Here is a 26,105-nt window from a genome sequence, read left to right on the forward strand (position 1 = left end):
CCCTTAAATTCCTTTACTTTCCACCCTTCAATCCATCACCAATCTCAACTCAAATCAACACAATTGCACACACAACACATAAGTTATAAAACACACCTAACTAAGATCACAATACCCTTCAATTTGAGCCACTTGATAGATCCAAAACCAACCACAATAAAGCCCTAAATTGAAACACTAAAACTGAAATTTAGCCACACAAGCTGGAATTTTCCATAGGCAACCAAAACTAGCATATAAAAGCTTCATTTTACACATAACAAAGCTATCATTCCTTGGCAATTGCTCAAGCATCAAATAAGACCAGAAAATTCACCAAAAATCTGAAATTTCCCAAGTCACCACTTTCTCCATGAAATTTTCCCATAAAACTACAAAACTCAAAACTCAAAACCACTAATTGACAATTAATTGAAGTAGAGGGAAGATTATAGCCAAGGTTACCCTATTCCTCCAAGAAAGATAGAAGCTTGGTGCTTTCCCTTCCAAACTCATTCCACCAACACCTTAAAATCTCCTTAGTGAGCAACTTTTATGGAGTAGATTGCAATTTGGTTGGTTGAAACACAAGATTGAAGCAAGAAATTGAAGATACAAGATGAATTCTTCTCTCTTTTCTTCTCTCAAAGTTTCGGCCAAGAAGGGGTGAAAAGTGAGGAAAGCTTGGTCAAAATTGGTGTTTAGTAAAGGTAAGAAAGGTTAATCAAAGTCCAATTTCGAATGGTACCGCGACATGTGGCGCCTTTAAGGTTTAATCCCATTTTTTTGTTTCCCAATGGTTAATCTATCTACCCAATTTCTAATTATTTTCTAGCACCTTGTAAAATAATCCCGTTATACAAAACTTAACCTAGTCGTCGAAACTTATCGCACTTAACACACTAGCGGGTCCCACGTTCAATATATACTACTAATGTTACATGAACTAACTTATACCGAAAAAATGTCTTGAAAACTTAATTTCCTTATAAAAATAGCTAGAAAATTAATATAATAAAGGAAAGTATATAAAATGTATGCATGGAATTAAAATAATGGCTAGAAAATAAGAAAATTTTCGGGTTCTCACATTAACCCCTTCTAACAAATCAAAAACAACAATTACTCAAATCGAGCAATTGAGTTCCTGTGACGATCCCACCTCTCCCTAGGGCGTATCCCAAGGTTTAGCGGATCGCCTGCCCAACTCTCGCCAGGATTCACTCGCTAATTTCAAGAAAATAGGTTACAACTTCGAAAGTAAAGGAAACGATAGTTCCCAAGTTTGGAACGTACAGGTACATTCATTTCTATCTCAACCATTCATACATATCCGAACATAACAAGAGATTCAAGTTCTAGCTAACTTCCAACCCTAATGAAGCACTAACGTGAGTACAAACACAAAATTCAAAAATTAGACTACGCTAGCCTGTACCAGTCTCATGCCCGTGCTCGATTTCCCTGTAAGGAAAATAAAACTAATAGGGTGAGCCAAATCTCAGTGAGATTCCAAAACTTCATGCTGACCCAAGTAACAAATTGGTCATTATGTAAAACTTGAAATATCAAAATGAGCGAGCGTACAAGTTCATAAAAAGAAACAATAACACTACAAGTAACAATCATTTCCAAGTATAAGGATATAGATGGCTCTCAAGAGCCAAATTACCATTGTATTACTTGATCCGAACCTGTGACAGCCCTACCTCCCCCTAAGGCGAACCAGAGGGTTCGGCGGGCCGCCTGCCCAGCTCTCGCCGGGGCTCAGTCGTTCACTAAAGTCCTCAAATAAATTGCAAGAATAAACCTCAAATATTACAATATAAATCTCCAATATACATCAAATTCTCCAAAAATTACATATCAAAAGCGAAGCGGAAACAATTCCCAACTATACATAAAATGATTCCAAATCCAAACTGTACAGAATATAACAATTCCAACTAAGCCATCCAGCCACGTGAATAAGCACAACAAGTCCTTCCTTCGCCACGAGCCCTGTGGAGGGGAATAAAATATTTTTGGGGTGAGCTAGAAGCTCAGCGAGTAACCGGTAAAATCAGTAATCAAATCGGTTTCACAATAGTTCATTTCAATGATGTCATAAATCAAATGGTAATTCCAGAAACAATTACAACATTTTCAATACATTAAATATGGAGTATCAATACTTCAAGAAACATTTAGCATGGAAAGCAATAAGAACACATTCATTAAAAGGATACGGGCTCACAAGGAGCCAAATGTTCCCGCGCGCGCTCGTTCTCCTGACATTTCCCTTTTTTTTTAAATTTGAAATTGCATCATTTTTCCACCAACCTCCACCAACCTACAAAGGTAATACTCGACTATACCAAACGTTCACCCAGGTCCCTAATCGCCCGACCGAGTCCATTTCAGGCTCAAGACGACCGGTAACAAGGGGCAATGGCCAGTTCAGCCCAAAAGGCTTACATCATGCGCAACTAACATGTCAATAATTAAGTCCTTGAAAATTGCACAGTTATTTAGGTCGAGTGCGATAAAGTACACACTCGCCTAGAAAGCTCGTTTTGAAAATCATTCAAAGCACTTAACACGTTATCAATCAATAATACAAGTCATGAAGTCAAGAAAATATAGCAAATAAGGAACACTCTCATATAAGCACGCATGATATGCAAGAAAACAGTTCAAAAGTAACTTTGGAAACAGTTCAAAAGTAAATAATGCAAGAAACGTTTCACAAGTACTTTAGAAATAGTTTAGGGTCACTCACCTCCATGACTCAGAAATCATCCATCATATAACATTGCCTTGCTCAAATCCAAGCCTTAGATCACAAACCCAATGCAAACAAATCCCTTCAAAGTTCGGACAGCACTTCCCCTGAATTTACTAACTTTTCCAGCCATCATGGCTTCATTATTTCCTCATTCCAACCCAAAGGTACACACACAACAACAAGTTTATCCAATAGCCATTCAGCAAGCTCCAAGTAGTACAAAGACAAGTCAAGCTAGGGAAAAATCCAGAAATGAAAGTTAAGCTCAAAACCAGAAAAACAGTTTTGACGTCATTTTGCGGTAATGGTGCCAAAGGCGTTACGATTGTCGGATGAAGGTGAAAGACCCACCGTTTCGAAGATAAGAGATAGGGTTACAATATTACAGAAGGTCACTCAACCCAGTTTCGAGTGTAACCAGGTCAAAAATGCAAGATACCATACCAGAATCACAAAAACAGATTCACAGAATGCATTCTAGCGGAAACATCATAAATCAGGCTATCCAAGTCCAAATCCAGAAATTCCAAAACCAGCTGAAAGCTAAGAAACAGGGATAAATTTCATCAGAAGGCGTCAACAACCAATTCAGAAGCATTCTCAACCAAAAGAACCCATTACAGACGCAAATCCCAATTTCGGGTAGAACCAGAACAGCAATAGTAATTTCGACTTTTCTCAGGATACACTACTCCGATTGACCTGAAATTTTGTAGGAACCTCTAAATTGTCATTCCCTACAACGTTCATGTTTTAAGCCAAGGCCAATTCGGCCTCTATCTAGGACCAAAAATTTCGGACAGAATGAAGAACCAAGAACCCTAATTTTCCAGATTTCTTCCAAAACAGAAATTAATTGCAATCTTCCACTTTTTCCACCTCCTAGAGTCATTAAACATCAGTTCCCATCATCATACATAGCCACACAATCATGCTTGTATTAAAACAGAAAAATCCCCAAAAATTATAAAAGTTCATCAATTCAACCAAAAATCACAATATAATCCATAAAGTGGCACCTTATACCACCACTAATCATCAATTAAGCATCACTAGAGGGAGGAGAGTGGTACTTCATGACTTACCTTTAAACAAGAGAGAGAGAACAATAGGTCTCCTTAGCTTTCCAAATAACTTCACCAAACACCTTACAAACACTAAGTGAAGAGGTTTTATGGAACAAAAGTAAGATTAAGTAGTTGTTTTGATGATTTGGAGCAAGATGAAATCAAGAACTTGGAGAGTGTTTTTTCTTCTTCTTGTCAAGAGAGGTTCGGCCATATGAAGCTTAGAAATGAAGATATTTTGGTCAATTTTTGAAGTTATTATGGTAAATGGTAAAAGATTGAATAGTAAGTCAAATGTCAAGACTAAATCTTATGGTGACACTTGTCACCTTTTTGGTTTAAAACTTATCTTTTTGTCTCTCCAATACAAATATCTTAACACATTGTAAAATAATATCACTTAATACAAAATTCCAACAAGCTGTCAAAAATATAATGCATTTACCGCACTAGCGGGTCCCACGTCCAAAATACGCTCGTAATTTCTCAAAAACTAACCGATACTAGAAAAATCATTTTAAAACTATCTTTGCTCATAAACTTTATCTGGGGAATTTTTCTAATAAAGAAAATGTAGAAAAGACGGGCGATTAAATAAAATAAACCCTAGAAAATTAGAAAATTTTCGGGTTCTCACACTCATACTTTTCGGGGCGTCACAGAACCTGTTGACACTCCGTCAATGTTTAAAGAAGCAAAACCATGACCATAGATCTCCACTTTACACCAAATTCCATCCACCAATCAACCCCCTATCAGGCCCGAATTTCAAAATAAGAGTGATGGTAATACTTGAGTATACCGAATCCAGTGGACCATATCCAAAGGATTATACAATAAACAATAAACAATAAACAATAAATAATAAATAGTACCTATGATTTACCAGTCTCCTCGATCAAGCCCTTACTGGCTCGATTCGACTGACTAACCAATAGGATGAGGATAAAAGTAGTGAGACGGGATGAGAGATATCTCCCACTCGGATTGAGTGTGGTACATGCTATTGCTCAGCACTTACAAGTCAAGTACAAGCACCAATACAAATATAGGTCAATCAAGCTCAAGCAAGTATAAGATCATTCAAGAAGGGGAGGACGAGTGCGATAAATTACACCCTCGCCTCTTCCAAACAAGTCAAGTATTATTCGATCGCATTAGCAAATCATTTCATTCAAATATAAAGTTCAATCATGCATTGGAAAACATTCACCAATGAGTTATTGCTTTTCAAAACCACGCTCAAGTTTAACTCCCTGGCTGGAGTCCAAATCTGTGATAAAATACCGTTTAACAGCTTACAATCAATTAGGGTTCAAAATATAGGAGTTTCGCTTAAAGAAAATCAAGTAAATAAAACTCGTTCAAGTAGTATTCATTTTACTTATCAAACCCTAGAAAATTCATGCTCGCTCTTTTGGTTTTGATACAGAAGCGTTTAACACTTATAAGTTCGCAACTCGGTGTTAAAAAAAACTAGAAAATCGTAGTTAAAGTGGTCGCTACTTTCACCTTTAAAAATATATGAGTTTTGGCAAAAAAATTCAGCTTATATACCTCTACTAAAGGAAACTTGAATACCCTAGACAACTAAAGTCCAATTCATCCCCGAATCACCGCTCAAGTTCAAAGTTCACTCACTTATCCCTCGAATGAAAATTTGGGCAGCATACCCTTTGTATTTGTCCAATTTTCCAGCCATTTAAGGCTTCATGTTTTTCCTCAAATCAACTCAATTCAAACACCATAAGTAAGCATATCAAGATAGCTCTTTATCTAGGCTAAAAACCATCCAAATATAACTTATTTCTTGCAAATAATCAACCACTACCAAAGCTGAAATTTTCTCATTAAAGCTCAAAATTCATCTTTTAATACTAAAAAGTCACAACCATGCCACTAATCACCTCACAAATTTCATATCCAAGCTCCATACAAATATAAGATAGTTGAACAACATAAATAAAGACTAAAATAGCAAACACTAGCTGAAATTTCACTAACTAACACCAAAACTAGAAAATTATCTATAATATTCAAATATTCATGCCATCTACACCATATTTAGCAAGATTAAGAAAGAGAAAAGAAGTGGATGAACTTATACCTTCTATAACCTTCGTGAAAAGTGAAGAACCAAGCAAATTTTCCCAAGAAATTTACCACACCAAGCTTCCTAACACTCTTGATGCAAATTTAATAGGTTTATTTTTGTGGTTTCAACTCAAACAAGGCAAGATTCAAGGTAGGAATGGAAGTTTTTTTTTCTCCTCTCTTCTCCTCTCCTAGTTTTGGCCAAGCTCAAGAAGAAAATGAAGAAAATTGAGCAAACAAGAAAGATAAGAAGAAAGGAATGGTCTTGGTCAACAACTCTTGGATCTTTGACACTTGTCAAAACCAAGTTTTCTCTGTTTTTTTTCTTTTTTTCCTTTTCCTTGGTCAAGAATGATGGCTGACTTAAGGATTAATTTAGGGGAAATTAAATGAAATAAAAATAAGAAAATCAGGGTAAGAAAGTAATGGTCAAGTGGTGTACTCAATTGGTAACAAATGGCGCACATCGGTTTAAGTCTATTTTCCATAACTCTTTTGTACTTTTGTTTTAACTTATAATTCACTAACTTACGATTACCACTTCTAATCACACACTTCCTCTAATTTAATACTCATTCTTATCCACCAAATTTGGTATACACACCTCACCAAGTGATCACACTATCAGAATGCACGAAACCCCTAATTTACTCTAATTATAAAGTAAAAGTAAAACTCTCGATTCTATTATTTACTACAACTCTTGAGGGAGTAAATGAGTAGTAAAAATATTATAAAGTAATTTATTCAAAATAAAAGAGAATTTTAAGAAAATATGGAGAATTTTGCAAGTCTTTGTAGTTCCTTGATCAAATTTCGCCGTTTTCACCTCATTTGGTCACTTTTGCTTCTATTTCCAATACCTACAAATGAAAAATAATAAAATAATTCAAACACATAATTTAAACATAAAATCACACAAAATTAACATAAAGTACTAAAACATTGAGTTGCCTACCAACAAACATTTTTGTTTATAGTCGTTGGCTCGACTATTGAACCTCATTTTTCAAGAAGACTTTGTTAATGAATAATCCACCTTTATAGGTCAAGGTAGATCCTTAAAAGGTGACTTTATAGCAAAAGCCACATGTTCTAATGATGTGAGAGATAGAAGTTAACCTATCTCAAGTGTTTCATAAATATTACCTTGAATATGCATTACTGCAAAACTTACCGAAGGAACGTCCGCATTGCTTTCTTGGATGATAATATCTTGAGAACCTACACCTTCAAAGCACTCCTTAAGAGGGGTTAAATATGAATCACTAATGTTCATCTCTTGAGGCTCATCATTAGTTCCAAAGATATTATCTTGTGAAATGGACTCTTGTTCAAGAAAATACAAATTAGATGCATTATTTCATCAAAATACAATTCATTTTCACTTGCAACTTGCTCACCATTCATGCTAGGGTCATAGTGCATATCATTAGAGGAAATAACTTCACACAAAACATGTAATTGTTCATGTATTCTACCAAAATGAGAAGTTAATTCATCTAATCTTTCCTCAATCCTATCAAAACGGTCAGAGGTTGCATTTGCCAGCTTTTCTATAGCTAATTCCCAAGATGGTTTAGAATCGTAACCTAATGGTTCACTTTCTAATTGCCAAGATAAAGATGCATTAGCTAATCTTTTCATTGTTAATTTTCAAGATGGTTTTGATTCATATTGGACACATTCGGGTTGGTAATCATAACAACATGGAGAATCACTATAAGTACATTGAGTATCCCAACCATAAGTATAAGAATTCCCCCGATTAGGGTTGCATTGATCAAAACATATGATACGAAATAAAAGCATTAATATTTCTCTTTTGCTCAATTTCATTTATAAAAGTGTCCATTTGAATTTGTAACGTTATAACATCAAGTTTAGCCTTTAAGCACCTCAAACCATCTTCAAACGACATACCTTCAGTAATTTCTTAGTTATCTCTATTCAAGGAGCTTTGCACGCAGTAACCATCCATTGCCGATCTTCCATTTCTCAAGCATTGTCCCCTCATGTTTTCTACTCTCCTTGAACTCCTAAACATGCTTTCAAAGTAATTCAAAAATATCTTTAGTCAAGAAGAATAGGTGACTCTAAACATATAAAAAAACATACACAAAGACTCAAAAGACACAAAAAATAAAAATTAAGACACTAGACACAACAAACACAAGAAAAACAAAGTAAAAATATCTAAATTAATAAAGTTATTCTTAGCACCGATATTGACAAATCTTTCCCGTCAATGGCATCAAAAACTTGACGTGGGCGGGGTATACATATACAATTAGTTCATCCATAATCAAGGTTTAAATTTATAAATCCTAAATACCCCACACGCAATTTATCGCAAGTATACGAATCGTGAGTGAGTATAGGGTATTAAGGGTTGATCCCACAGAGAAGATTGTCAATTACCGATGATTTTCAAACTCCTGTATTATTTAGACTATAAGCATGAAGTAAAAGTAATAAAATTAGCACTAGAAAGCTCCTAGAGGTATGAAATTGCTTACTACTCTTGCCAATGAAGTTACCGGTCAATCAAATGTTATTATCAAGACTAGTTATGGTATAATTTTTTTGTGTATGTGAAACCTATTCTCATAATGAATCAACTATACTTATAACTAAGCCATACCTGCTCTCGTGGTTATAAAATTAACTACAACCCCATTTCTTCCATGAAATTAGATGAAACAAGTCACTTAAACCACATAGGTGCACCTCTACTCTCGTGAGTGTATTCCCTAGGTTTATCACTTCCTTGAATTAGTGCTAAATTTCAATTCTCATTACAAACTTAACACCTTAAGATTATCACAATTAATGGCCGGTTAATCATGATTAAAAAAGTAAAAGTGATAAATAACTTGCTCAAAATAATATCATCAAATAATCAAGTGAACATCACGAACAAGATATAGAAAGTTCAACCATACTCTAGGCATAAACTTTAGAAATATATGTTAAAACACAAATCCAAAACTTGCATATTAACCATATTTAAGAATCCAATACAAAAGATAAAGAGTTAGAGAAGATATAACCCTTGTCACATGAGTTTCAACCCCTTCTTCTTCATCTCTACTTCATACTAATCTAGCCAACACACAAGAATGGATAAAAACTATGCTACTTTATACTAAACTACTAAACTAAACTAATGAACTAAGAAAATTTTAATGAAAACTACATTTTTGGTGGAGTTTCTCTGACCTTCCAAAGTTGTGAAAATATTTTCCAAAGGCCTCTATTTATAGAAGATTCAAGAGCCAAATGAGTTATTTTTAGTTGTCATTTTTTACTCTTGAAACTTTTATGAGTTGTCTTTCCAACTTTCCAACCTTTTCTTGATCAGATACAATAGAGATTGATAGCTGGAATTGAGTTGGAAAGGTTATGTGATAGCAAGGCAAGTTGATGAGTAAGTTGCAGAAATCAGGTGAGAATACGTGACTTCAAGCCACGTATTCATGAAGTCGCGTTTTCACTTCTATGCATAGGACACCAATTCAACTACTATTTCCTCAATGATGAAGGCCAAATTGGCTCTTGTACAAAACATTAAAGTTGTAGCCCATTGAATTATCTTTCCAATGCCTCTAGAATCATCCAATTTAGAGTTCTGTGGACTAAGATATGATCAAAATACCATCAACTAGTCAAAACTTTGTTTCAGCTTTCTACCACAAAGTTGTACTTCTGTATTTTGGTTTTTTGACAATGAAAACGACTGAATTGGATTTCAATGTCTTCATACCAAATGTATATCTAGCTTGTGAGGACTCGAAAAATTTGAAAGTTCGTTAAGTGAGAATAGTGAATGCGTGTTTGGAAGCAATAACCGATTTGATAGTACAATGAGTTTGAAAAATTGGAGACTTGTACATTAGTCTTAAAATAGGTATTTTTATGTTTAAGTGTTCAAGTGTTAGTTAGTTATACATAGGTACATTAGTTATAAAAGGTATTATTTTAAGACTTGTACATTAGTCTTAAAATAGGTATTTTTATGTTTAAGTGTTCAAATGTTAGTTAGTTATACTATCATTAGAAATTTTTTTTGAAAATTTCACTTTATCGCGCACAAATCGGAAGTACGCATTTTTACGCGCGCGATTAATTGAGAGACTTTAGACCTTTATTTTTAGACCATTAAGAGTGAATAATAATAGTATGAATGTAAGTGCATTAGAGGTTTAGTGCACTATTGCAACAAACTCGAGAAGAATCGAGCACAAAACGCGCGTGTGCGCATGGGAGAAAGAGTTGACTTTTGAATTAATTAGAGCCACACATTTTAGATTATCTTGGAAGCTTCATTAGAGCCCAAAACACTCTTTTTTTGCTCCATTCCAGCTGTGCATATCAAGAAGAAAAGAACCAAATTTCTCCTCCAAGTTCTTCTTTATTTCATCACTAAATTTTCACCAAATCACTTCAAACTTTAACCATACTTTGCAATCTACTTGGAGAGCAACTCAAGCTACAAAAAGAGCTTCAAATCCACGATTTTTCTGGAGCAAAGAGGACCGAAATTTCTGCCTTAATCATCTAAGAAAGTAAGTGACGATCAACCTTGCAAATCTTGACTTATGGAAGTTCACTACAAGAAAATTGGTCATCAGTGACAACTTTTCTCTGTGACGAAAAAAAGTTGTCACAAAAGTGGATCCTTTATTGACGACTTTCTAACTCGTCACAAACCTCTAATGGGAGCCAACTCATTTGTGACGACTTTTCTAAGTCGTAACTAGTAATATCCCGCCAAGTTTTAGCAAGAGCGCGGGAGTGTTTAGAACACACAATAGTGACGACATTAAGAACATCATCACTATTGCTTGGCCTATTTACGGACGACTTTTTGTTGTCGTCACTGATCACTAAAAAAAAAAAATTATTAGTGACAACATTTTTTAGTGATGACAATAAGTCGTCACAAAAGGAGCTTCTTTAGTCGCGACACCTAAAGTTGTCATAATTGCATCAAAGCAACTAAATGTTTAGTGACGACCCGTTATTTTCGTCACAAACTACACTGCAAGAAATATGGTCATTAGTGACAACATTTTTTAGTGACGACAAAAGTCGTCACAAAACGTGGTTGTTTAGTGACGACAAGGAAAGTTGTCATAATTGCTCAAAGCAACTAAGTCTTCAGTGACGACCTTGAAAAAGTTGTCACTAAAATGATCTATATAGTGACAACTTCTAATATCGTCACTGTCACTCTACCGATTTGGATTTAGTGACAAGAATTAATCGTCACTGTTTAAAGTACTTATTTCTAAGTCACTTTCTGTAATTCTACTGTGCCACCCTAACTTTTGCGATTTAGCCCCAAATGTTGTAAAAAATTCCATTAATTCGATTATGATACCTTAACTTTTACAATTTAGCCCCATATGTAGTGCACCGATTTCTTTAATTCTATTATTACTCCCTAACTTTTGTAATTTAGTCCCATATGTAATTCACCAATTTTATTAATTCTACTATGGCACTCTAACTTTTACAATTTAACCCCCATATGTAATACACCAATTTTATTATTTCTATTATGGCACCCTAGCTTTTACAATTTAGCCCCTATTTTTTTATTAGGAAATTGCGAATGGTATCTTGATAAACTATGCATAAATATTTTATAATTTTCTCAAACTTAAGTAATAATTTGTTATAAACTCTAAAGATATATCTTTCATTACAATAGTTATAAGGCAGGCAGGTCTTTTTATCAATGGAATAAGAAATTTATGCCAGATTTATCCTTTGTACTACATGCCAAGTAGTATTAGCAAAGGAATAACAAAGTACTACAAAGTAATTAACAAAATAGCCTTCAGGGAGTGTAGTTTATGGGCAAATGAGCATTATCTATTTAAAGTACCAACTTTTTATGGGCATTTTACTCTCAAACATATAATTTATGATAAATTTATAAATGTTTGTAAGTAAAATTCAAAAAGTGTTACACTGATTTCTTACAAAACGAAAACTGGCAGGTTATCTTTTCAACATAAATTAAATTTTTTTAAAAAAAGAAATGGCCCATAAAGTACCAACTCTTTGTGGGTTTCCTCCATTACATGAACAAATATTCTGCTCTTTATGGGCATTTCACTCTGAATCATTTAATTTATGTTAAATACATAAATGTTTGTAAGTAAAATTCAAAAAGTGTTGCACTAATATTTTTATGAAAGGGAAACTGGTAGGTTTTGTATTTAACATAAATTAAATATGTGAAAGCAAAAAAAAAAGAAATTACCCATAAATCTATGTCTTGCAAATCTATACTAGTAAAATAGTTTCAAACAAAATTAAACATTAAAATAAACTGTAATTTATACACATTAAAATATCTGTAATTTATACACATTTTGCAACTACTACTTTGTGTTTTCTCTGTAATGAATTTTTTAACTATTGAGAACTTAAGTTTTGTTTTGCAAATCTATACTAGTACAATAGTTTTAAACAAAATTAAACATTAAAATAAATGTTTGAAAAAGAACAAAAGTACATTTATCACTTGCAGTAATGTAACAAAATTTTCTCAACCATTATCAATATTTTCACAAAAGTATTAAAAACTAGCAATTGACAATATTAAAAACTAGCAATTTAATTAGTGACGACTTTTCTTGTCATTATAATCTTGAATAAATTAGTGATAACATTATGTCATCACTAAATTTTCTTTGATTTTGACTTAACAATAATGTCTTATTAATAGCATTTGATTATTTTTAATGAAAGTCTGTTATAACCATAGAATTTGACTTTCGTTATTTTCAATTAATGATGTACTTTAGTGCTGCAATTATAAAAAATTGCAGGGCTAAAATATTTGCAAATTATAAAAGTATATTTTCACTTATATGTAATTAACAAATTTTGCCACCTATATTGATGAAAATTTGTGTTTTTGTACTAAAAAATAAAGAATAATACTATAGCAATAAAATCTATGCTTCAAACCAAATTAAAAATAAAAAAAGCATGATGATTGGTCTCAAATGTTGGGAAAATGATTATTTTTATTGAAACTATGTTATAACCATATAATTTGAGTTTAATTATTTTCAATTACATGATGTTCTTTAGTGCTGCAATTATAAGAAATTAGTATAAAATATTAGCAAATTATAAAAGTACATTTTCAATTATATGAAATTAACAAATTTTGCCACCTATGTTGATGAAAATTTTTATTTTTTGCTAAAAAATAAAGAATAATACTATAGCATAAAAATCTATGGTTCAAACCATATTACAAATCCAGAAAAAAACATGATTTTTGGTATCAAATGGAGGGAAAATGAGTGAAGTCAAAATTTTGATCAAATCATAGTGAAAGTGCCGCGCAACAAAAACAATATCCAAAGCAAAGCAAAGACCAAAGCAGCGGAACACATTCTGAAAAGAAAAGCAACGGAACACTTGGTCTGAGTTAAAGCAACGGAACACTTGAGCAACACAAACTTTCACCGAGCTGAAACAAACAAGCTTCTGCACTGAGCACAAAACAGAGCTTCCGCACGGCACCTGATACCTTCACCCACACAACAAATCCGTTCTCTGGCTTCTCACTAGCATCACCATGGCTGTCCAGCATTAAAGGGCAAGGTTTTCATTGGAAAGGTTCGTTTTTCTCTCTCCTATACATTTTTCCCAATTTTTCCAAATCCCTAATATTCTACAATATTTTTTGCAAATTTCTGCCCAAAATCTTTTAGCTGTCGAGGAAGAAAAGGGGGACGTCGGCAGGGGAACGAAGGAAAAGACTAAAGTTTCATTTGGGGGCTGGTGATTGAGGAAGTGAAACCAGAAACAGAGAAAGGTCTTGGCCTAGAGGGGACACAAAGAAAATACAGAGCAACAGCCGCTCATCGGCCATCACAGCGCGCAATCTCCATAGCTGCCGTCACTCTGCTCTCATCCAATTTCCGCCGCCTCCAAGTTCCGCCACGGCACCTCCATTTCGTGCGCCGCCTAGCTGCCTGACGCATCTCCCCTTCCCGCACGGCCTTTCTCTCTCACTGTCGCTCCTCGATTTCATGTTGCCACCCACCACTGGCGCCCAGCTCCAGCGCGGCTACCATGGCAGCTACAGCCGCCTGATCATTCGCACCTTCCTTCGACCATCACCATCGCCTGCAGACTTCGCCAAGCAAACGCTATAAGCCGTCTGCCTTCTTTGAATTTTAGTTTTCCATTTTTAGTATGAACATTGAAAAGTCTCAAAGCATGTTTGTCGTGCGTTTGTTCAGTGCCAACTTCATGTTGATTGCTAACGATTTTAGATTGTATGCTATTGTATGTTGTTTGGACTGAAATCTCTTGTGTTTTGACAAATTTTGGGGGGCTAATTACAGTCCCAATTGAGCAAAAATTGCTGGATCCTTCTATGCCCATGTACTGTTTGTTAAAATGCCCGAGTGAAGGTCTAAATAGAAGATTGATGCCTAATCTGCTTGGGGAAGACGATCGTTTGCTTAAATTTGCAATTCCGGTCATTCCATTTTCTTTTTTGTAATTTAGCCCCAGAGTTCCTGAACTTCGTAATTCGACCCTAAAACATCCATAATTCATTCAGTTAAGTCCCTATTTAGTTGCATTTGAACCCTTCTAAGAATATCACTTTCAAACTCCATTTACGTTTTCTGTTGTTTTCTATGGCTTTTTTGTTTAGTTTTATGAAGTTGGATGTTTCTTTTCCTGTATCATTTGTTTTGCAATTTGTTTCTTGGCAAAATTGAAGTGGGTTTTTCTTAGAATCATTAGTAAAGGTTGGTTTGATTTGGTTTGGTTGTTTTTTTTAAAATATAGCAAGCTTTTGCTGTTTTCTTGCCCATAAGGTCTGTTGGAGTTCAAGGTGATCAAAGAACACATTCTCATGTTGTTGCATTGAGAGCTGTCACAAGTCAATATGGGATGACTGCTGACTGGTACAATTTTGAACACAATTTCCTTGATGTTGTTGCAAGAAAGATATGCAATAGTGTACGTGGTGTAAATCGAGTTGTTCAAGATATTATTTCCAAGCCTCCATCAACAATTGAATGGGAATAATATCATGTGATATGCAGCGTGGTTGATAAAGTTTGGAAAAATCTTGCGGCTTTCTAATATAAATGAAATTTTTTTTATCTGTAAATTGGTTGGAAATGATTCAAATTAGTTCTCTCCAATTAAGCCAAAAAGTATATCAATTCGAAATGAGCCAAAAAACAAAGAGTTATTATCTGCCACGCCCTCCTCACGTAGCAAGTGACTAAAGATTTTTAGAATAACTATTATAGGATCTTCTTTAAACTAACTCAGTTCGCTAATTTGATAGGTACTATTTGATACTTTCAAAGCCATTTTTTAGCAAGGAAGGATTGGGAAGGAAGAAAAAAGGGAGATGGGAAAAAAAACCATTAACCACTAGGCTATCTATCAGATTGTTCTTCGCAGTTCATATCCTTCTTCTGTTCCTGCACTGTTTGTTAGTTTGATACTTGATGTTCATTTCATTTTCTTGAAATTAAATGAGTTCTTATTTTTTCCACTTGTTCTTGGGATGGTCACCACAATGTTTGAGCAAGCTCTTCGAACTCTTCAATCCCACGGTTGCTCGAGTAATTGTGGATTTCATCATGAGTGTGGAATTGCTTCATCCTGCAGTGTTTTAGTTTTTTTCTCTCAAAAACTATACATAAGAGTTTTACTTTTTCCAATAATATTTTTCGGTGCAAAAGGCTGTCTATCTACAATTTCCATCACCAAAGAATAAGCTGCAAAATTGGGAATAGTCATTGGAATAGATCTTGGAACTACCTATACATGTGCTCATATTTACAAAAATGGTCATGTTGAAATCACAGCAAATGACCAAGGAATCGTATTAAGCCATCATGGATTGCATTTGCTGGTAGCGAAAGACTGATTCGATATTAATGTTGAAAGAACTATCTTTGATGTCAAGAGACTTATTGGATGAAAGTAAGGCACACTCGTGTATTTATCATTTTTGCTGGAACATTTTGGTGTGTATATGTAGACACCAAAATTTTAGTGTAATTTCTTTTACTATTTATTTTTTTTTACTTTTTATTTTGTCATGTCAGTTTTTATTTTTATGTTATTATTTTATTTTATTTTATTTTTGGAGTTTTAGCATAGAATTTCTCGAAAAGAAAAGAAAAGGAAAGAAAAAGCATTCAAAAACAGGTCTAATGTTTTCCTGAAAAATGAAAAAAAAGTGAGAAAAGATGGAAAGTGAAAAAACGAAAAAGATTGAAAAATGGCAACTTTGTTGTTTCTAGTTTGTATATTTTGATGTGATATTACTTAAGTTATTGTTTTTTATTATTATTTAGCTTTATTATAAATCTTGTTTAATTAATATTCAAAAAAAAAAAAATGTGTCGCGGCATGCACGCTGCAATTTTTTGCAGCGTGCAAAGGACAGCCACGGATGCCCTTTGGAAGGTGGATGTGAAGGCAAGGGTAAGCCCTTCATCCTCACCATTCGGGTGAGGGTTTTGGGGGCTACTGGTTCCATATAAAAGCAAAAAAAAAAAGAAAGCAGCGGCGGCGGGGAGGAGTTTTGGAGAAAAGGGTTTCAGGGAAAAGCAGAACAGAAAAGAGGGAAAAAGCGAAGGAGTTGGGCGAGAGAAAAAGACAGAAGGGGACGGCCGAGAGTAGAATCAAGAGAGTGGCTAGGTTTTGGGGAGTGAGCAAGGGGGATGACGGCTTGGGGGGTTGCATTAGAGAGAGCAAAACGAAAAGGAAAGGAAAGTGACAGGAGTTAGCCAAAGAGAGATAGCGGCGGAAGCATTGGACAGAAACTGAAACGGATAGGAGGAAGGTGAGGAAGCTACGGGTTGAGAGGAAGAGAAACCCATCGAAGGAAACCGTAGAGAGATCAAGCCTAAAGCTCGGAGCTTCAAGGCCCTCTGTCAAAGTTTGCAACCTGGGTTCGGCTAATCCGAGTATACCCACGGTGATTTAACTCCAAAAGCAGCAAAAGAGGTAGCTTCAACCTTGCTCTCGTCTATTTCTTCTAAAAAACTGGAGCGTGGTTTTCTTGCCTAGTATTTGAGGTCACTAGAATCCATTGTTTTTCGTCTGGTCTGAACTTATAAGATAGATCATAAATCCAGTAGCTGTATTCTGAATTCGTTTGATTGGAAATTCATGAGCTAAAAAAGAAAACATCAGTTTTGCGTTTTTCTTTCCTTCATAGAAATGGAATGGGTGTCATCTGTGATTTCTGCTGGTTTCAAAGATTTGATTTTGATGGCTTGGGTAAAAGAGTTACAAAGATGGTTAGGTGTTGAAGGTTGTATAATGATATTCATGGCTGTCTGTTATGCCGAGTCCTGCTTTGCCGTTTTACTTCCTATAAGCAGACAGATAATTTTCTTTCCCTTTCTATGGTTACTCACGGCTGTGCTTACTCTAGTCTTTCATGGGTTTCATAGTAAGATTAACAAAGATTTGGGTTTGGTTTTCTGAAGCTGCGGCTGAGAATGTAGAAAACGCTTTCGATGTTTTGTATGATAAACATGGACAGGATTTGGCCTCTCGCAAGTTACGCATGCCGCTGCCTTTTGTTGAGCTGGATCTATTTTCCTTTCTTCTGTTTGTTCTTGAGCTCTAGTAGTTATTTTGCTGTTGTCTTGTTTCGGCAGTAAAAGGTTAAGTTTTGCTAGTTGAGGGTTCATTTGCATGTTGTATGTGGTTAACGAAAAAAAAGCTGCTGCATTTTCATTGCTGTCTTCCTCTCTGCTCACTGAGTTTTTTGCGTATAAATTGCATGCTTAATCTTGTTTGAATGGAAGAAATGGAATGATTTGGCGTTGGGTTTGCACGCTTAGGGGCTGAAATGCTTGAATCATGTTCAAATGCTTAATGAAAAAGTAAATTCCAGGGTGCTAAGCCACTGTCACACGAACATCTTGTCCAGAATTTTTACATGTTGTTTTTTATGTTCCTTGTTCGTTTGGATGTGCAGCCATGTTTGTTTGGAATAACTTCAAAGCTGGTTTTCATGTCTTGATAAGTTGCTAAAAATTGCAGAAGCCTGCGCATAAAATCTGCTGCAACGAGCTCAAAGCTTTTGGTCATGTTGCAGCAGCATGCGCAAATACCCTTTCTTTTCTTAGATGGCCGAAGCTTTGGCTTTGTGTCAAGCACTTGATTTGGGTTTGTAACTTGACCGAAGTGTCCTCTGTGTGATTGGGAACTTGATGTCAAAGGTCATCAGTAATTTCTGGTTGGATAAAATCTGGTTTGCATGATGAAAAGAAATGCCGTGGCTGGAATCTGCTGAATGCATGAGCTTCTTTGTGTCTTTGCATCAGTTTTCTTCTATATTTGGGTTTGTTTGAATTTTGAAATCGTGTGTTACAATGCTTAGATTAGCTTTGAATGTTTGGTTGAAAGATTTTTGATCAAAATTAGTGTTGAGGTTGATATCCTTGCAAGAAAAAGGATTTGCAGCAAGCTTTGAAACAAAATGGAAGCATGTTTCATTCTTGTAGTTGCAGAAGTTTAATACTTCCGTAAGCTTTTGCATGGGTTTTGCATGGAAAAATCTTTCCAAAATTGCATTCCAACCCCCAAGTTCCCCTTTGTTTCACTATGACCCAACCAATTGAATAATTTCCTCAATTTGGTCCTTGACAATTTTAATTCTACAACTTCATTGCTTGTTTGTTTTAATTAATTACTATGCTTTGTTTCAATTGCATTTAATTCATGACTTTAGGGGCTTTATGACCAAGTGAGCTTGAGTTTGCCTATTTTCTTTAATTTTCCCAAGTAAATTGGTACCTTGACCATTTCTTTTATTTTGGAGGATAAATAAGTGATTTCACTCCGTTAAGGCGTCAATTCAAGGGAGGTACACTCTATCCCTCATTTGCACTTCATTTGACCCTACGTGCTCCTACGTGTTATGTGAATATGCATGTCTACGTCGCTTTCTTTGCCTTTCCTTAATTCCTTTCAATTATTTCATTTATTTTTGATTTTGTTTAAGTTATACATTATGGGGTATGTGTACACCTCTTGGCTTGTAATAGATAGGGCTTGGCGAGCAATTTGGTCCACTTTCCCCTTCCCCTTTTGTTTTAGTTAGCAAATGTAGTAGATTCATTAGCTTGGTTGCATGCCTATGTGTTATGTATTAAGTGCTTTATTAGGCTTTTGCATCTAGTCGAGCATGCTAAGTGTTACGTGTTACGTGTTTATGAGTGTTTGGCATGTCTAATTGCTTTCCATGGCCATGAACGAATATGATGGATGAATGCACGTCACCACACTAGTCCAACGCTAGTAGTGGCCCCTTTTCCCGTCACAGCACTAGTCCAACGCTAGTTGTGGTTCTTTGTTTCGTTTCCACTAGTCCAATGCTAGTAGGAATTCATAGAAAGGGCTAGTCCAACGCTAGACCCAATAGGCCGTCCCTTTTGGTTAGTGCATACTTGCATGCTCACTACATTTCATGCATTTTTTTTAGTTTTTATCATTTGGCAGGCTCCTCCACCCTTTCCCCTTCATTTTAGACTTTTGCATTTTCATGCTAGTTATAGGGTACATTTGCTTGAGGGTCCCCTTTCGATGAGGGAAACGAGCGAGTGTGGCTACTCAATAGCCTTAGCACGCTAGTTCTCCCTTCCAATCAAAGGGAAAATCAAAGTCGAAAAGTTAGGAGTCATTCCCGTACCCGACTTGATGCATTCCCCTAAGTTCATGCATTCTCATTCTGATTTCATTTTTCTCACTCTTTTATTCACACTTTCTCACTACTTATATTTTTGCAATCCACATGCTATGTTCACACACTTTTCCTATCACTTATTTATTGAACTTATATGTATCTACTATCCTATTTTCATTCATTTGCACACAAAAACACCTTTATTTTCTCGCACTTGCACACTTGCACTTAAGTCCTCACTTGCATCAATCACGACTTCCTCGAGAGCTTTCCTTATTGGCCACCACAATTCATGTGGTTGGGACCTAAAAGCCTCATGAGAAACATTTTAGATTTAGGATTGCATTTTTCTTTCCTTTTCGCATCCATTACTCATATCCAACATGCGATACATACCTTGGGTAGAAAAATTAGGAAAAGTGGGGCTAAGTCATGCAACTAGCTTTGGCTAGGGTGAGGGAGTGCCTTAGGCTTTGCCTTTGCCTTCTCCCTTATCAAATGTGACCCCCGATCCCTTTCTTTGGTTACGTAGATCTAAAAGTTCTAAAAAGGGTTAGTTTATTTCACTTTCCAAAAAAAAAAAAGCACTCTTTGGGTGACTTGGTACACCCTAACTCTATACCAAGTGGCGACTCCATTTTTCTATTAAAAACCCTTTTTGAACTTCGTTTGGCCAAATCGTCGCATTCTCAAGTCCCATGGCCTTTTATTGTCATTTCCACACACTACTCACACTCACACACACACACTCACCACACACACATCAAAAAGTGGGGCGCGATAGTTGGCGACTCCACTGGGGACTTCCTAAGTGGGTCCAAGCATCTGATTTGGCTATTCTTTTCCTTTTTCTACCCTTTTTATGCATAGCATTTGGATATTAGGGTTGCAATTTTCCTTTTTAGGACTTTTTGCCTCGCGCGCATATCAAACTATTCCCTCACTCACGTATGTATGATTGATTGTTTTGGATGTATGTTGTACTTGTTTTATCTCGCGCTTTGCATTGCATTTGGGTGGGGGACATACCCTAGAGCCTTGGTTCTCGATCCCTCCCCTCCAAACGAGCTTTGCTTTGCTTTGCATTGGTTCTCGATCCCTCCCCTCCAAACGAGCACTAGCATACGTGCATACGCTTTAATTTTTCACCCCTCTTTTATTTTTCTTTTAGTGGCTTGTCACGCCACTCCACCCTATTAGGATTTTAGGCGACTCACTTGGACTTGTGATCGCGACATGATGTGTGCGTAGCATGATCCGAGGGGTCACTCAACCTTCCATTTTAAGCTTTGGGTTCATAGCCTTTAGCTTTTAGTCGAAGGTTGAGGATTTTTGATAGATTCACTCATGACATGTAGCCGTGACACGATGTGTGCGTAGCAATGTCTGGGGAATCGCTCGAGCCACCGACAAAGAACCTTGGGATTGATGACCCTTGGTTTCCAAGTCTGAAGGCTCGGGGACCTAAAACCTATCGAGTCTAGAAGCATTAGTGAGCCAATACCTCATGCATCCATGATAGCTTGCCTAGGGTAGAGTCTACCTTGCCTTATTAGGGACACTACTCACGAGGGGAGGGATCCAACCCCTTTCTTCCTTTTATTGCTTTATTTCTTTGTATTGATTTTATTGTTTTATCTCGTTGCTACAATGTGTTATGTGTATTTATCTGGCTGAACTAACTTTTCTTGGTTTTGTGTCCCCATTACATTCACAAACTCTAGCAAATAAGAGGTCTGGCATGACCTTCTTTTAGAACCTACCCTTGTAGATAGGTTATTGCACGTTTAAAGATTTTGGTATATTGCATTCATAGATTAATAATTGCATAGCATTCTAAGCCTACCTTGGCGTATAAAAGGTCCTTTTAGGTCATGATTTCATTTCAAATTGCATGTTTTACTGCTTTAATAAATGGCATCATGCATAAACCATAGAAAGGAAATGCCATTTAGGCGATCTCGAGCTAGGAATAAACCGCCCCGTGTCTCGGATACTTAATCCAAGGAGACTTGCACGTTTACATTTTGTACCATCCAAAGGGGTAGTGCACAAGGTAAGGTGGGATCCTATCATTTTCATGGGACGATCTTTGGAATATGAGTGTTTAATAATCACTTTTTGGCCATTTTATCAAATTGGTAAAAATCCCTTGCAAAAGGACATTAATTTGAAGAAATTCACCAATAATTCCTCACTGTTGAGACGATAAATAAACTGAGGCCAAAATTTGATTTTAGAAGGCTCATAGACTAATGCATCGAGCCATTCAGTCCATTGGATCATCTGATTCCTCAATTTCATCCAGTCCATTTAATCAATTTGTTCACTTTTAGGGCAATCTAGTCGATTTTTGAATAAAATCACCAATTTCATTCAATTCATTTGATTAGTTTACCCATTTTTAGGTCAACTCAATCGATTTTGAATGAATTCAAATCATCAGATTCGTTCAATTTCATTTGACCAGTTTACCCTTTTAGGGTGATCTAGTCAATTTTTTAAATCATCCGATCCATTTGACCAGTTTACCTATTTTTAGGGCAATTCGGTCGATTTTGAATAAATCGTCAATTCATTTGACCGATTTACCCTTTTTAGGGTCATTCGGCCGATTTTTGAATAAATCATTCATTTGGCCAATTTACCCATTTTTAGGGCAACCGAACCGATTTTGAATAAATCAAGTTTCGTTCAATCTATTTGATCAATTTACCCTTTTTAGGGTGATCTGATTAATTTTGGATAAATTAAATTTCATTCAATTCATTTGACCTGTTTCCCTTTTTAGGGTAATCCGGTCGATTTTTAATAAATTGTCAAATTCATTTGACCAATTAGGGTTTCAATGTCGAATCTCAAAATGGAAAACCTAGTCGATTTTGAGAAAAACATCCATTGCATCCAGCCATTTGATCAGTTGGAGTTTTGACCCGTGTTTCACTGAGAAAAGTTGTCAAAACGAATTCCAATCTCTTCGATAGGAAGTTCGTCAAGGTCAAACCCGTGCGTTTTTGCAAGTTCTTGTATCGATCAAAAGTGATCAATCTCTTCGGACGAGGTCCTCATTTTGACAAACGTCTCTTCTCATTCCAATGGGCCAAATTTTTCAAATTATTTTTCACTCCATAAGCTGATTGGATCCATCAGGTATTGTATAGTGCCCGCTCTGGAGGATTGCATTTTCATGCTAGGCCTACCCTTGGCACAAAAAGGGTTCCCCCATAAGACATGCATATCCATTTTATATTCTTGCTTACTAACTCAGGGTATTTTTCTTTTGTTTCCCCCCTTCCCCCTGCACTCATAAAATTATTTCAATAAGGTGAAAATATCTTTCTATATCTGATGATAATTTTGATCTAATAAAGCTTGAAGATTACAAGTATTACTAGATTCATCTGAAGGCGCTCGTGTAAAACATCTAAGGGATTTCATTGCTCAAAGAAAAGGGGATATTAAGAGAGAAAATGTGTATACATGTGCAAAGGAATTTTTTTAGAATGTTTCTCATATGTATTGCTTTTAAAATTTTTCAAACATTGGCAATAATGAAGCTTTTGTTCAGACAATTATTTGTTTTGTATAATACTCATGTATATTTCATTCTTTATTGAGCTCATTAAGAGATTTTATGATGAATTTTAAGAAATAAGACCAAATTGAGAGTTTTTTCAACCTCTAGTCTGAAAATTCGTAAGTGTATGCTTTCTAAAATCCTTGTGTACACTAGATTGGTGATCCGAGCTACACAATAAAATTAAAAGAGGTCACTCAGAAGGCCCATGAGATACCTTTCTCCTTCACTTAACCCCAAAATAAAATCAGTCACATTGATTGATAAATTACAAATTGGGGCAACTTTTGCTTGAAAATGTTCAAGGTGTCTAATCTGGTTCAATCACATCTAAGTGAAAGCAAAAATGTGCATTATCCTTGTTTGTTTTGAAAATTTGGAATGACACTTCGAGCATTCGTTTCACTACCTATACAGATTTTATCATTTGCTCTCCCATTCGAGCCTTTGAAAGAATAGTTTCGTTTCAAATAAGAGCCCTAATGATCACTACCCTATATTGGACAATTTTCAAATTTCAAAAAGGGGAATGGATTTTTAATAACCATTTCGTTACTTTGGTTGTCATGAGGTGTAAGAATGATGCTTTGGCCGTCGTTTCTACAACCTAAACACTGATCATCCCTTGCATCCTCATTTGAGCTAAAATTGGTGGTTCTTTTCGAGTGTACATATGATCGCACCCCACTTTGGGGAGGGAGATTGGAGAATTTTCCAAAAAAAGGGAAAAACAAAAATGCTAAAAGAAAAGGAGGGAACCGCAAATTGGGAAATTTGATTCCACTTGGGTTTCAATTTTGAAAAGAAAAGAAAAGAGAAAAATGACAAGTCTTGTCCGGCGGATCACTTGTGAATGAGCAAGAGTCTTCCTCAGTCAATTAATTCAGATACATGCCAGAAATTTCGCATTAATGAAAGTTTCCTTTCAGAGTTATTGTAAGGGACGGAACAAAGGTCAGGCCCTCTTCTTTTCCAATCAAACATTCTATCCCTAGTTATCCCTTTTGAGCCTTCAGAATAAAATACTTCGTTTGGTAAACCCTGAGAATCGCAAACCCCACACTGGGGCAAGTTGAGTTGAAAAAGGAAATTTCAAGAAGTGGAAAAGGTGAAAAGGTGAAAAGCCACAAAATCAAAAGACAAAGGAAGAAAAGAGAACCTCAGTTCAAAAATAAATTGGGGCAAATTTTATGAAAAGTTCAAAAGAATGGCAGAAAGCCGAAAAATCAAAAGAAGAAAGAAAATGAAAGAAAAAGCCTCAAGTAAGCATAAACTGGGGCAAATCCTGATTTAACCCTAAAATAGGGTTGACACGACAATGCGATCTCAGATTACTTAAACCACTCTTGAAATCTGCCTTCAAGCCTTAACTTTTCTAAACACCCCACCTGGCCCCATTACAAAAAGCCAAAAGTCCTGACTTCTGTTCTTTGCCATGGCCTTGTCAAGGAAATTTCTGATGCCGGAAGTTTTAGCTGTATTTCTGAATTGCTTGGGTATGAGGTTGACACTGCTCTTCATGTGAAAACCCGCGGAGGCACTTTTGAAAAAGGGAAAAGGTAAAGGAAAAAGAGGCGAAAAGCAAAGCAAGAAAAGTAAATGCAAGATAATGCAGGAAAATTCGACGCTGAAGTCCCTGGTGAATGATAAACAAATTCTGAGATTTTTGAGTTCAAAATAGGGGCAATGTTGAGAAAATGTGATCTTCGGTGCAATGTCCTTGAAAATTATTCCAAAATTATTTCTTTAACTTTCGTCTTCAAGCCACATTACAAGCTAATAAAGTCCATCGTTGACTTATTCCTTCATGACAATCCAAAGTGACGATTATGCTCGTAAGAAATCCATCAATCATTTGTGATCATGGGAGTATAACCAGTTTTCACAGGTTTAGCTATCGTTTCTACCCATTTTGTTGCGAGCCTATCAAACTTGTATGTTGACTAAGTTTTCTTGGAAAATAAGGGTGACAAACTATTTTGCTTTCATGAAGACGTGATATCGAATGAGCACAAAATGAGGCAAATCTTGACCTCCCATTTTCCTTTAGCCATTTCCAAATCAAAAATAAAGTCACTTGATTGGTCCTGACAGATGAGCCAACAAGAAATGGTGATCCGTTACCCTGAGCACCGATGCTAAACGTAAGGAAGAAATCTTCTGTAATTTGGTGATATTCTGAGAGATTCATCATGGAAATTTCTGCATGAACTCAACATTCAAATTTCTTCACGTTGAATATATGATTACTTTCTAAGTTTTGGAAGGTGCGATTTCTCTTGGTTCAAATAAATGGAGAGACATCCAAACCAATTTTTTGCAATCAAATGGGCCCATACTGGGGCAAAATTTTTATTTCCAAGATTTCACAAAATAAGCCCACACTGGGGCAAATTTTTATAGTCCATTTGAGGATTTCGTCAAAGACTCAAGCAAGACTTTCAAATCAATCACGCTGCCTTTTTCTTGAAAATTTGAGTGCATGTAAGCCCCCTGTGCAGGTATTCACAGTTGAAGTCGACGAAAAGCTTCTGAGTTGTGGAAGGCCAATGCCGAAGAAAGAGAAGAAAGAAGGGAAAAGGGCCCTACACTGGGGCAAATTATTTTTGGAAAAAGATTCTCTCGAAAAATCAGAAAAATTCAAAAATCAAAAAGCGAAAATCAAGTTCAAATTTTTTGTTTCTTGGAAAATCAAATTTAATTTCTTGTATCTTGACAAATCAAATCCAATTTCTTGACCAATTGGATGGCAGGATTGGGTCTTATCCCACTGACCATTCACAATGTCACGTTGGGCCTGGATTTCGTGCCGCCAACTTCACTTTATCACGTTGGGCCTGGACTTGGTGCCGCCAACATCACTTCATCACGTTGGGCCTGGATTTAGTGCCGCCA

General features: G+C 35.9%; 1 pseudogene; it reads left to right on the plus strand.

Annotated features, from left to right (window-relative positions):
- LOC113782467 overlaps window positions 1–26,105 on the plus strand; it is a 65,576-nt pseudogene that overhangs the window by 16,342 nt on the left and 23,129 nt on the right.

Source organism: Coffea eugenioides, chromosome 9, assembly GCF_003713205.1.
Source record: "Coffea eugenioides isolate CCC68of chromosome 9, Ceug_1.0, whole genome shotgun sequence".
Taxonomy (NCBI): domain Eukaryota; kingdom Viridiplantae; phylum Streptophyta; class Magnoliopsida; order Gentianales; family Rubiaceae; genus Coffea; species Coffea eugenioides.